Here is a 13,241-nt window from a genome sequence, read left to right as displayed (position 1 = left end):
ATTGATTTCTTTTTTGTGTGTACTTGTTTTTGATATCCCCAACATTTAACACAGTTCTTAGCACATTAGATAAATATCTTGGGAACAGCTTTACCTTGCAGTCTGACTAAAATTTTCTCAAATCTTTGACAGTTTCAGTTGCTTTAGTTTGGAATCTGTAAAGGCCAAACCCCAGTAGTGCCCTGGAGACCCCAAACTGTCCAATTTCAGCCCAGGGTTCAAACAGTAAACACTGCAAATCCATCCTTCCTCTATAATCATCCACCAAGCATGGTTGATGCTCCCGGTGAAAGCAGCCAGGTTCCATGGATCCCCAAGAAAGTCCTCCAGGATGGATCTTTGAAAACTTGGTCTAAGGACTCCTGATTGGTATCTGCCCTCAGGAAATACTTCATAATCTTCTTCAGCCCATAGGATGGGTCATGAGCTCTCCACAGTCATGGTGAAGGAAGAGGGAGGGAGATGGGCTGGCCCTAGGCACTTTCATTCCCTTTTGTACTAATCTTCCATTTATTGCTGTGTGGGACCTCAGCACTTATGAACTGGTATTAGAAAAACTGCAGAGCTAATTTAAGGTGTTTAGCTCCCTGGACTGTTGTTTAATTCACACTTGGAAGATTCCAGGGCCGAGAGAGAGAGAGAGAGAGAGAGAGAGAGAGAGAGAGAGAGAGAGAGAGAGAGAGAGAGAGAGAGAGAAAGAGAGAGAGACAGACAGACAGACAGACAGACAGACAGACAGAGACACAGAGACAGACAGAGGATTTTAGGATGATAAATAGGAAGGGATAATAGATACATAGAGATGAAAGTAGATAGATTTAATAGAATGATAGATACATAAAGTAGATAGATGATAGAGATAATAGGTGAGAAATAGAATAGGCAGATATTGGTAGAAAAGATAATTTTATAGATACATAGAATAAGATAGATAATAAGTAGAGAGGAAAGAGGGATCAATAAATGATAGGAACAGATTGATAGAGAAAAATTGGTATTGAAAGAGTTGGATTGATGAGATAGGATAGATAACAAATAAGGATAATAAATTATAGAGCTAGATAAAGATAGAGATAAATGTGGTAGGTAGAGATGATACATATAATAGGATGATAGATACATAGAGATAATAGATAATTGATATAAATAGGTAGATAATAGGTAAAGATTGATAGAGATAGAGATGATAGTATGCCAGTAGATGTGATAGATACATAGAAATGATAGATGAGATACAGAAATGATAAATCTAGAGATGATGGATAGAAAAAGATAAGTGGTAGAAAGATAGGATGATAGGCAGAGATGATAGACAGATGATAGTAACCATAGACAAGAGACTGAGAACAAATAGAGAATAAATAATGATAGATAAATGATAAATATCTAAAGTTACAAATATCTATATAGATCCAGATATGTCTAGTTATGTATTTCTATCTCTATGTATCTTAATAAGTTTATCTCCACAGATTATCTATCTGCCCTCCAATTTTGAACACATTCCCATCCACTCACTGGTGGAATTTGTTTTACTCAGAGTAAATAAAGCTACAGTACTACTGTCTCCACGTCTTTGCTGATAAACTGACAAATAGCCAAAAGAACCAAGAATACTCATATGACAGTGGAATGTAGGGTTTGTTTATCTACTTACTACAAATAGTGGCATAGTAAGGTAGAAAGGGTGCTAGGTTAAGAATCTAGGGAGCTAGATTCAAGTCCTGGACCTACTACTTACTAGTTGTATGACCCAGGGCAGTTACATCCCCTTTCTGGGCCTCAGTTTATTCACAGACTGGATCTTAACTGTGTAATCATTTATATTGAGAGAAATACCCATGAGTTAAATTTTACTGACATCTATCATATAATACAAGTTATCTATTTAAAAACTTTTGTTTAGCTGCTGTCTTGTTTCAAGAAGGCCAACAGATTAATATCTTGATACCATTGATGCTTAAAGCTAGTATAATAGATACAATACCAGACTTTGAGTCAGGAAGACCTGGGTTCAAACCTTTCAGGAAACAAGTTATGTGATCCTGAGCAAGTCACTTGTCCTCTCTCAGCGTCAGTTTCCTCACTGGCAAATGGGAATAATAATAGCATCTACCTCACTGGTTGTTGTGAGTATTCAAATAAAATTACACATGTAAAGCACTTTGCAAACCTTAAAGTCCTATACAAATACTAGTTATTATAATGCTATTACCATCAACTAATTCCTTCAAAAAGTTAGCACAAACAAATATGAAATGTCCAGTTGTCAATTTGTAAGTGGCATCACTTTTATGATCAGTAATCCTGAAATTTCAATAATTCTTATTGCACTTGATCCTAGCCAAAAGGCTGAGAAGCGATCAATAATTCTTATTGGCTGACCCAACCTGTTCAAAGGAGCATTTTCTTTTACCATATCATGAACCAAGAGGTAGCAAGGTATCTCAGTGAATAGAGAGCCTGGCCTGGAAGATGGGATATCCTGGGTTCAAATCTGGTCTCAGACACTTCCTAGCTGTGTGACCCTGGGTAAATCACTCAGCCCCAACTGATTATCCCTTATTACCCTTCAGTCTTAGAACTAAAGCTTAATAATGATTCTAAGAGAGAAGATAAGGGTTAAAAAAAAGATATTATCCACCTGCTTGACTTCTAACTGACAGCCAAGTTCATTAACAAGGTTCTGAAACTCAGATCATCCTACCAACACAGGATAATGTTAAATGGCTTGAATGGATGAAATGGGTATTCCAAGCAATGCTAAATTACTAGTACACAGTGATTCAATAAGGTACAAACAGGGTAGGTGTAGTAAACACTTGAAAAACATATTCAAATGATACATAACTAGGAAACAGCAGTAAGTTGATATGAACAGCAGCACCTGAGAACTGAGTGAAACTTCATCTGGCTTTATGTAGATATACTGAAGGGCTTTTGGGCTCTTCAATATTTTTGTCTATTTGACCCATAGATACTAAAGTCTTCTTCACTTTATTCCCACATAATAATTATCTCTGAAAACTTAAATGTGAATTTATTTCTTATACATATAAACACTATTTTAAGAAGTCCTATGGTGATATATTTTGCAAGACAAGTAATGTTTTTTAAAGTAGATAGATACCTCTCTCTTTTTGTACCATATATAGAATTTGCTCAAAAGAAGTTAATATTTTTATTTCTATTAATATTTTCATCTTTGAATAAGAAGAAAAATAACTATTTTGGGGCCTAGCTTTATAGTGACTCTATGTATCATTCCACTTAAGAATATTAGACATAGCTGAAATTTTTAAATGAAAAATTTGATAAATTTAATTGACTTTCATTCATTTCAATCCAGTGAAATGAGATACTTTATTTGGTAGTGATCTTCCTGTGATTAGAAGTATTCAAGTAGACCTAAACTAAAATAACCCTAAACATAATGCTTATTCTCTAGTCTTATCTTAACTGATTGATTTCTCCACAGTTTTTATAACTATAGACCTTCTCCCAGATATTTTTACTTCTGTGACACTGCACTCTCCTGGTGGTTTTCATAATTATAGTGGCTTTGTTAGAACATCACCCTCTCCTGTCCACTAAATGTGGGCATTTCCCAAGGTGAAGTCCCAGGTCCTCCCACATTTTTTCTCTATTCTCTCCTTTGATAATCTCATTTACACTCATCTATACAGACGACTTCCAGATCTATATATATCCAACCCTAATCTCTTTCCTGAATTATATCTAATCCTACATTACCTACTATCTACTGGACATCACCACATGGATGTTTTGCTGGCATATTATATTCAACATGTCCAAACTACAAGATTTATCTCTTCCTGTAAACTCACTCTTCTTCATAGCTTCTTAATTTCTACTGGTGGCATCACCATCAAACTCTGTAACCTAGGCTTCTTCCTCCCTTTCATATCCTGGGCCCATCAGTTGAGGGGCCTTTAAAAAAAACACTTTACATTCTGTCTTAGAATTGATACTAAATATCAATTCTGAGGCAGAAGAGTAGTAAGGGTCACACAGCTAGGAAGTATCTGAGGCCAGGTTTATCTCCAAGCCTGGCTCTCTATCCACTGAGCCACTTAGTTGACCCAACTATCTAGTCTTTTTAAGTCTACTTTGACAACATCTCTCCCATCCATCTCTTTCCTTTGCTCACAGAGCTACCACTCTAGTTGAGGTCCACACATATTCACTTCCTAATCAAATTTCTTTGTCTTCACTTTTCCCATTCTTTAATACATCCTCCACACAGCTCCCAAGTCAGTATTTCTAAAGCATATCTGGTCATAAAACTGGAAGAGCCTCTTCATCTAATGCTCACATTTTACAGGTGGGAAAACGAAGTTTAGTGATTTGGCAAGGTCACACAGGCAATTAAATGGTAGAGGTAGGTTTCAAACTTCAGTTTTTTCATTTCAAATCCCAGACTCGACTCTAGCACACTTTCTAACTATTCCACTTTCCTTCCCAAATCCTTTAGTACTCTTTATGATCTTGCACAGGTATCATCTCTTCTATGAAACCTTTCCTATGTCATTGATAAACCCTCCTCGAATTATCTTGCATTGGCTTACCTGTGTAGAGAATTCCCCTAGTAAAATATGAACTACTTGACAGCAAAGACTATTTCATTTTTGCTCTTGTAGCTCCATCACTTAGTGTAACATTGTTGCTCAATATAGTTACTTAATAAATATTTGTTGAATTGAATCAAATTCATTGAATAAAAAATAAATGAAACCTTACTAGGTGCAAGACTATGTGTTACAGTATTCCTCAAGGATAAAAACTCTTTCTAAAGTGTATTCAATAAATCCCCCTAATACTGACTAGACACATTCTAAGTGCTTATAAATATTGATAGCTGATCATCAGATCTTAAAAGTAACAAATTTTCTTCTTCTCCTTGAATGGGACAAAGCCCTACACCTTGTAAGCAATCAATAAGTATTTGTTGAACTGAAATTTGTTGGAAACACTTTTTTCTCATCCACATTACATTTTAACTAAACTTGTTATCTTAGACATTAAGTGTTTTAGGCTTAAACTAATCTCGTGTCTAAAAAGTACTCAAATTAATAAAAGGCAGCACACTCCTCTAAGAAAAATCAGAATCTGGTAGAAAGGAAAAGATTATAACTGCTGAAAATGTCCTCTTCAGGACTACAGGCATAAGCAATTAGGAAGTAACAGCTCTCTGAATTAACTTCTTTAGGAGCAGGAGGAGAAGGTGAGATCTGGGTGAGGCAGCTAAGTGCTACAGTAGATAAAACACCAGGCCTGGAGTCAGGAAAAACCTGAGTTCAAATAAAGCCTGGGACACACATTAGCTAGATGACCATGGACAAGACACTTAACCTCCATTTGCCTCAGTTTTCTCATTTGTAAAAATGGAAATAATAATAGCACCTACCTCCCAGGGTTATTGGGAGAATAAAAGACTCTGAGAAGGAACTAAATATCTGTTAAGCACCTAACATGTGCCAGGCACTGGCTTGAACACTTTACAAATAATTTCATTTGATCCTCACAACATCTCTGCAAGATAGGGGCTTTATCCCTCATTTTACATTTGAGGAAACCAAGGCAGACAGCAACAAATTCTCTTCCCAGGAGCACACAGCTAATAAGTGTATGTGACCACATTTGAACTCGGGTCTTCCAGCCTCAAGGCCTAGTATTCTATCTACTATACCATTTATCTTGCCTCTGATGAACAAACACATATAAATGACATTTCAAATCCAGAAGCACTATTTAGTGCTGTCATAATAATAATTATTATTATAGATGTTGAAGTAAGGTCAAGTCAGCAGTTGATTAATAGAGTTGTTGTTTTTTTAATTGTTGTAGGTGGTATCAGAGGATCTAAACTTCACAGAATAAGGAATCTCAAGTGCTATAAGATGCTCATCCAGACTCCTCTTGACCCCAATGTCCTCAAAGCTGACTCTGAAACATTTGAAGGATAAGGTATAGATAATTACCCCACAGCTAACTATCTATGGCATGCACAGATTTCCCACATATTTGGCCTCATTTGACCCCAGTGACCATTTTTATTTCTTTCATATTCTAGGCAGTAGTTACAATTTATTAGTAGTAAATTAACTTTTTAATCAAAAATAGAACTATGGCTGTAGTTGAATGCAAAGTAAAGAATTACTTGAGAGAAGGAAATAAAATTTTTTAAGTTCTTATTACCTGAATGGGAAATTCTAGTTTAAATTGAAGCCTGTTCTCTAGGTGTTTGCTCTATATAATTTTTAATATATTTTTTAAAAACCTACAGCAGTTAAAATATCTTTTCCATTCAGGAAATCAAACATCTGATTGTTAACTAATGACCTTGTGTTTCCCCATCTGTGACAATCTTGTTTTAATACATTTCAGAGAACAGAAAAATCACAAGTATAACACAGGCATCTCACCAAGATAAACAGGAAGATGTCCTTTGAGTTCTGGGAAAAGCAACTAAAAATCTGAACCACATTACAGCTATGATATTGGGATCCACATGAACACCCACACATGTATGCCACTGAAAACTGCACCTGCTGATCTATAAACTCAGGGCTCTGTCAGTCATCCATAGTCTGGATATTTCTACATGTATGCAAAATTGCATTAAGTTCATTGTAAAGCTATTTATTATATTACTTCCTGGTGAAAACATAGAGAAAAGATAATGACATAAATTGGAAGGCTTTCTAAATATTAAAAAAAATAATTCTTGGCCCTAACTTTTCAGGTCTCTGATTTTAATGCATTGTTCTAAATGAAAAGAAATAATTTTACTTTGGTTAAGAAATGTCACACAAAATTATTTTTTACCTACTCTTCATTGAAAAGCAATTTTCACATGACAGAATAGCTAAGGAAACAATTTACCATATGTTTAACTTTAAAAGATTTCCATATCTTTTACTAGAATTCTCCAATAATATTTCATCTATAATGATCTGATCCCATGATCTTGTTATGAAAGTGACCCTAGGGCTTCAGAAACTACAACAGAACAGTACAAATTCTGGCAGTTGCTATCAAGCTGAGAAGGGATCAAGTATTGGCTTCAATGAAACTGTATGTTGTCCAAAAAATAGGCTCACCAGGCTCAGGGAGACCCATCCCCAGGTTGACTAAAAAGTGATGACATGTCCAGTACCAGTAATTCTCAGAGTTGGTATATTCCATTATATAGGACCATAGTGAACTCTGCACATGACAAAATTACAGGACTTTGAAGTATCAAAATACAAAGCTGAACCAAGCTAAGCAACAGCATTCAGGCCAAAATCCACAAAAATCACTCGGTCAATTTTTAAATTAAAAATAAAATCTCACTTTTCTTCCAGTTTTATTGTTATTCTTCAAAGGAAATTGTAGTAAAGACTACCACTTCTCAAGATTAAGTTTATGTCAGATATGTTCACATATAATGAAAGGGTAACAAAAGTCATCTCTTTAAAAAGGGTACAATTCCAAGGAAAAACACTAGAAGTCAACTCTCCCCACTGCTTTTCAGATGTGGGAATCAATATATGTGGAACACTGTTTAAAACAGTTTTTCCCCAGTGGGAAGATTTATTTTGCTGACTTCTCTTCTTATTGCTCTTTTAAATATATATATTCTTCTTATTGCTCTTTTAAATATATATGTATATATGTATATATATGACATAAAACAAAACTAAAAGATTATGTAGGAAGATTGAAGAAATTAGGAACATCATCATTTGTAAAATAACAAAAAGAAGTAAAATTAAAACCAAATTTATAGATAGCTTGGCAAAGATCAAAATTAACTAGATCGTCCCAAGATCTTTTGCCTAAAACTGGTAGGTGGTTACAAAGTAGAGATACAACAGAATAAATTCCTCAAATTTCTTATCATGTTATGTTTTCTAATTTATTATGAGCTTAACAAAAACCAACAAACATGAACAGTCCATCATACAAAGAACAGAAAAAGAGGTTGTAGGTGAAATCACAAACTTCTATTAGTTGTTTTTTTACAATTTTCATAGGTTGTTTTTCAGAAGCGTATGTTGAATTTAATACCATAGTAACAATAACAAGGTACAAAAGGAAAAACCACCTTTTCCCCTTTTACAGACTAAGTATATATCCCCAATACTATATATATATATATATATATATTTAACTCTTATCTTCCGTTTTAGTATCAATTCCAAGACAGAAGAGCAGCAAGAGCTAAGCAATTTGAGTTAAATGACTTTCCCAATCACACAGCTAGAAAGTATCTGAGGCCATAATTGAACCCCAAACCTCCAAACTCTACTTTAGTGTCTTCATTGTCTATTTGGAAGAAGCTCTACATACAGACACAGACTTTAACCAACAAGGCAGAAAATAAAACTTTCAAAACACTTGGCTACCTAGGCAACTCCTATTTGTTGTCTGATAAAGAATTAGAAAACTCATTTGGAGGATCATTATAGCGTTTAGGAAATTCCTAAGAGAAATATGGCACCCATATAACATCATATCATATTAAACTGGGAATCAATATGTAAATTTAATTTAGCATTAATCTCTGACCTCTGGCTTCTTTAGTATTTTCATCATTGTGACCTACAACGGCTCTGGAAAACTACATACTAGGAGAAAATTCCAACAGTTAAGTTAGCCATTCCTAGAGCATTTCACACTAGCATTTATATTATTATATTATATTACATTATATTATATTATGTTATGTAATATTCTATTCTATTCTATTCTATTCTATTCTATTCTATTCTATTCTATTCTATTCTATTCTATTCTATTCTATTCTATTCTATTCTATTCTATTCTATTCTATTCTAGTTAACCTACCTCAATAGGTGATAAGAAAAGACTGGATTATAGCAGAATTTCTAAGTAGCTGTAGTGCACACAGCCAAAATGGAACTACCAAGAAGGAAAGCAAGAATAGGAGTAATTGCTTTCAAGGATAAACTAACGCACGCTTTTATTGCAGTAGCTCAAGCAAGAGTCAATGAGGATCTGGATTACTGTGGTTGTGCTGTGAATTCAGAGAAAGAGATGAATGTGAAAAATCTTGAAGTGGAATTAACAATACTTGCAATTGATTGGATATTTGATTATAAGCGCCTTGAGGGCAAGGACTGTCTTTTAATTCTTTCTACCCTCAGTGCTTTGTGCTGTACCTGGCACATAGTTAGCACTCAATAAATTTTTAGTGATTGATTGCTTTGGGGAGAGAGGAAGATAGGGAAGTGGTGAAAGGGATGACTCCTGTAATAGGGCATGACCTGAGCTGTCTTGACAGCTTTCTTGACTATATCTGGTAAACTGTATATATTAATTCAGAGCTTGGGCCCTGCAGGGCTGATAAAGTTCCTTATTGCTTCCAGCCAGAGCTGAAGGATTATGAGAATTGGAGATGACAAAGCAATCAATTCCCTTATTGATCACTCAGCATAAAGAGCCAAAGACTCAATGGACCTTTTGAAGGTGATTCTCTAAAATGGAAATGTTTTGCATGACTTCACATGTATAGTTGAGGTATAATTGATATCATATTGCCTGTCTTCTCAATGGACGGGGAAGGGACTGGAGAAGGAGAATTTGGAACTCAAAAAAAATTTTTAAGAATGCTAAAAATAAATAAACAGGTAATTTTTTTAAAAGAAAAAATATATTCTTTCCCCATTTCCCATTTTTCTTGAAGAAGGGATTGTGGCTCCCTTCCTCCTACTTCAGCAAAAATGCCAAATTATAATCATATAGCTGCTAAAGACCACATCCTCCCCAAACAAACCTAAATCTGGGTTTGGACCAATTATTCTGTATTTATTCTTCCTTGAGTATAGGTGATCAAGCACTAATCCTGAGATGAATATGTCTAAGCTATTTTCAACTTTCCTGGATTGACTTGGAAAAGCAGGGATTTGGGTATTTTCCCCCCAGGATACAGAGTAGCACTGGCTGGGAAATTATTCTTCCAGGTGTTTCCAGAGATTAATAACACAATTCTGTGGACTATTTAGTGAGTTATGATATATGTAAGCTAAAGTGAAGAGGATATTTTGTAAATTATTATATCTAAGACAGGTAAGGTGATACAGTGCCAAGTCTTGAGGATGTCAACCTTCCCATTTGGAATGCTGTTTTCTAGTAAGGTCCAAGACCCTGTGGATCCAGGGAAATATGAGGCTGAGAGATTGGGAGAAAAATTCAGTCATTGGGTGCTCTTGAGCAATGAAGACAAGATTTAAGCCCTTTCATCTTCTCGTGTTGGTTGATCCTCTTGTCCTACACTGCCTTTCAGAAACTAAGTAAAATCCTATATTGTTCAAACTAATATCTAAAACGGAGTCAAAACTACAAAGGACAAAACACCATAATATAAGCCCAATTCTCATAGGAGCTATTCCTTTTTCAAAATCATATGTGAGAACTCATTTATGTAACAGAATATAAAGACACAAAACATGAATTGAGTGTTGCTACAGGGGCTAGAATCTAGTTTAGAAAAACAGAAAGGAATGAGACTAATTAGACTTTTTACCCTATTCATCTTTGAAAACATGAATACTGTACTAAAGATTTGTCAGGAACACTATTATTAATACTAATTTAACTCTCAGGTATCCTTAGGAAAGACCTCACCAAAATGAAATCAAATAAATCTTGTCTCACTAATATTAAGATTTTTTAAAACCTTCGTTAAATGTATGATTAAGATGCATTTAAGCAAGTAGTAATCTTTTTTTGTTGCTGAAAACCACAGTAAAGAGTCATGGAGACACCCTTTCCAAGCATCTCTTGACTTTGATCATAGAGGGAGTTGCTCCTAATGACTCACTTTTATTCTCTCCTGATGGGCACTTGGCAAGTAAGTGTTGCCACTAACTTGCTACATGCCCAGAGATGTGGAGCAGTGCTACTGTTTCTCTCTTCTTATCCCTGAAAGATGGATTCTAGATAATCCAATTGTATTGAGATCTTCTAAGGCATTAAATCTCAAATCTAACAGCATGGGTGAAATACACATCTCTCTTCAGACATTTGCATTAATTATGATTTGGGAATTTATTACATTCGTCATCAAGGACTTCCAATCTGTGAGACTCCAAACTTCTGACTGCATCCTTAGCAGAGATATTAAATAAGTACTCCAGGGTTGAAGCAGAAACACAAAGACTGAAGCAAAGTTTCCAATGTTTCTCAGTGACATCTTATTTTGGCTGGCAATTTATAGGAATAAATTCCAGAGATAGTAACAGACAACTGCATCTAAGAAACACTGGCCAGAGTATAGTGATGAAAAAGGAACTCAGATTCAATTCAATTAAGCAAACATTTATTAAATGCTAAGCACTGCACTATGCACTAGTTATATAAATATAAATGGAAATTTAAGAGCTGTGCTCTGGAGACATGACAAACAGTGGGCTCCAGAGATATATTTTGAGGCATATACTAAAAACACAATCTCTCTATTCTCTATAATCAAATATATTGTGATAATATTTATAACACTTTAAGGGTTACAGTGTATTTTCTTTACAATTGTCCTATAAAATGGGTTTTTGTAATATTATCTTTTCTTTTATTTTTACAGATAAGGAAACTGAGGCTTAGATCGGTTAAATTAATTTCCTGTGATAATATAGCTAATAAACCTTGGAACTTGAGTTTGAACCTATGTCTTTCCTGACTCCAGACTATAAACACCTTTTTTTTTTTTTAACCCTTACCTTCTGTCTTGGAACCAATATTTGGTATTGGTTCCAAGACAGAAGAGTGGAAAAGACTAGACAATGGGGGTTAAATGACTTGCCCAGGGTCACACAGCTAGGAAGAGTCTGAGGCCAGATTTGTACCTAGGATCTCCCATCTCTAGGCCTGGTTCTCAATCCATCAAACCTCATCAGATTGCCTCTCTATGCTGCAGCTAAGGTCACAATATATAAATCTACTCATTAGTCATTGACTCTTTGGTATACAATTAAAAACATTCTTTTGAATAGGTCACTTAGAAATATCTTAACATAAAGCATCATAGGAAAAGGGTCACTAGATGGAAGATTAAATTCATGAAGAATGTTTTAATTTTCCCACTTTATATTTCTGTGTCTCTTTCTAAAGAGTTACACTTTTTTCCTGAATTTTAAAGTTGACTAGCTCTCAAGAATTCTTGAAATACAAGTTTGGTTATGGAAAGTAGAGGAGGGGCATTGTCTAGATAGGTATACTAATACAGTTCAAGTAACATTGCTCCCTGGTCTAGGCCTCAGACTCAAAACAGTGGTAGAACCAGGAATAGAATTCAGAGGCTCTCATCTGGCATAAAATATAACATTTCAATGAATCTACATATTAAACTGCAATATAATATACTTGAAGGAATCCTGTGTAATATAGTAATTGATACCATGCAAAACTATACATTAATATTAAATGTTTAAATATGTAATTTTCATGAACAAGTTTTTTTTTATTTTAAAAAAAGATCTCAGGAAAATGAACATTTTTCTGAGTCAACTGGTAAAAAAAATATTGTAGTCTGAACCCAATAATACAATTTATGCATTTTTTTAGTCAAAGAAACTTATATTCTAAATACAAAACTTTTAGATGTTAAAAAAAACAAGCTTTCTTTGTCCTTTGCTTTCACTTAACATTGAATTCTATGGAGAATTCAAAGACCTTTGGAAAGCTTACACAAAGACAGTTGGTATTCTGTTATATCTGTCAAAACCTTTGTTCCCTAACTAAATATTGATGGTCCATTCCCCCCAAACCCAGCAATTATCAGATGTTCAAGTTGATCCAAGAACTGATGTTGAACAAATTTCTATGTAGAAATGAATTTCAGAATGTTCATGTAGAAATGAATTTCAGAATGTTCATACACCCACTCCCAAAAAATAAATACCCACAGACATTTCATAAATATTTCAACATTTTTATGTTTTGGGTTATTTCTAACCTAATCCTAGAGAAACTGCTGTTTTTCATGAATTGACTTGATTGAAAGCAAAGATCATTTTAAAAAATCAGCAGCAGAATGAAAACTTGAATAAAAGAACAATACTAAATCAAAACTAAAGTCATTTGCTTTTATTTACCATGCAATTACAATTCACATTTGAATAATACTTTAAGATTTCCTTGCTGTATTCTTCACAACACTGTGAGATAGGTAATAGTAATAATGCCCTTTTTTAAGACAAATTCACCAAGATTAA

At 34.5% G+C, this 13,241-nt stretch overlaps 1 long non-coding RNA gene across 1 annotated transcript; it reads left to right on the top strand.

Annotated features, from left to right (window-relative positions):
* The first annotated feature begins 5,461 nt into the window (after positions 1-5,461).
* LOC130457170 (uncharacterized) lies at positions 5,462-6,756 on the top strand. Its single transcript, XR_008916262.1, has 2 exons — positions 5,462-5,988; positions 6,409-6,756. It is a non-coding gene; the product is annotated as an uncharacterized LOC130457170 (long non-coding RNA).
* The last annotated feature ends 6,485 nt before the right edge of the window (positions 6,757-13,241 follow it).

Source organism: Monodelphis domestica, chromosome 2 (assembly GCF_027887165.1).
Source record: "Monodelphis domestica isolate mMonDom1 chromosome 2, mMonDom1.pri, whole genome shotgun sequence".
Classification (NCBI taxonomy): Eukaryota; Metazoa; Chordata; class Mammalia; order Didelphimorphia; family Didelphidae; genus Monodelphis; species Monodelphis domestica.
The sequence above is the reverse complement of the archived record's forward strand: the minus strand, read 5'-3'. Positions and strand labels throughout refer to the sequence as shown.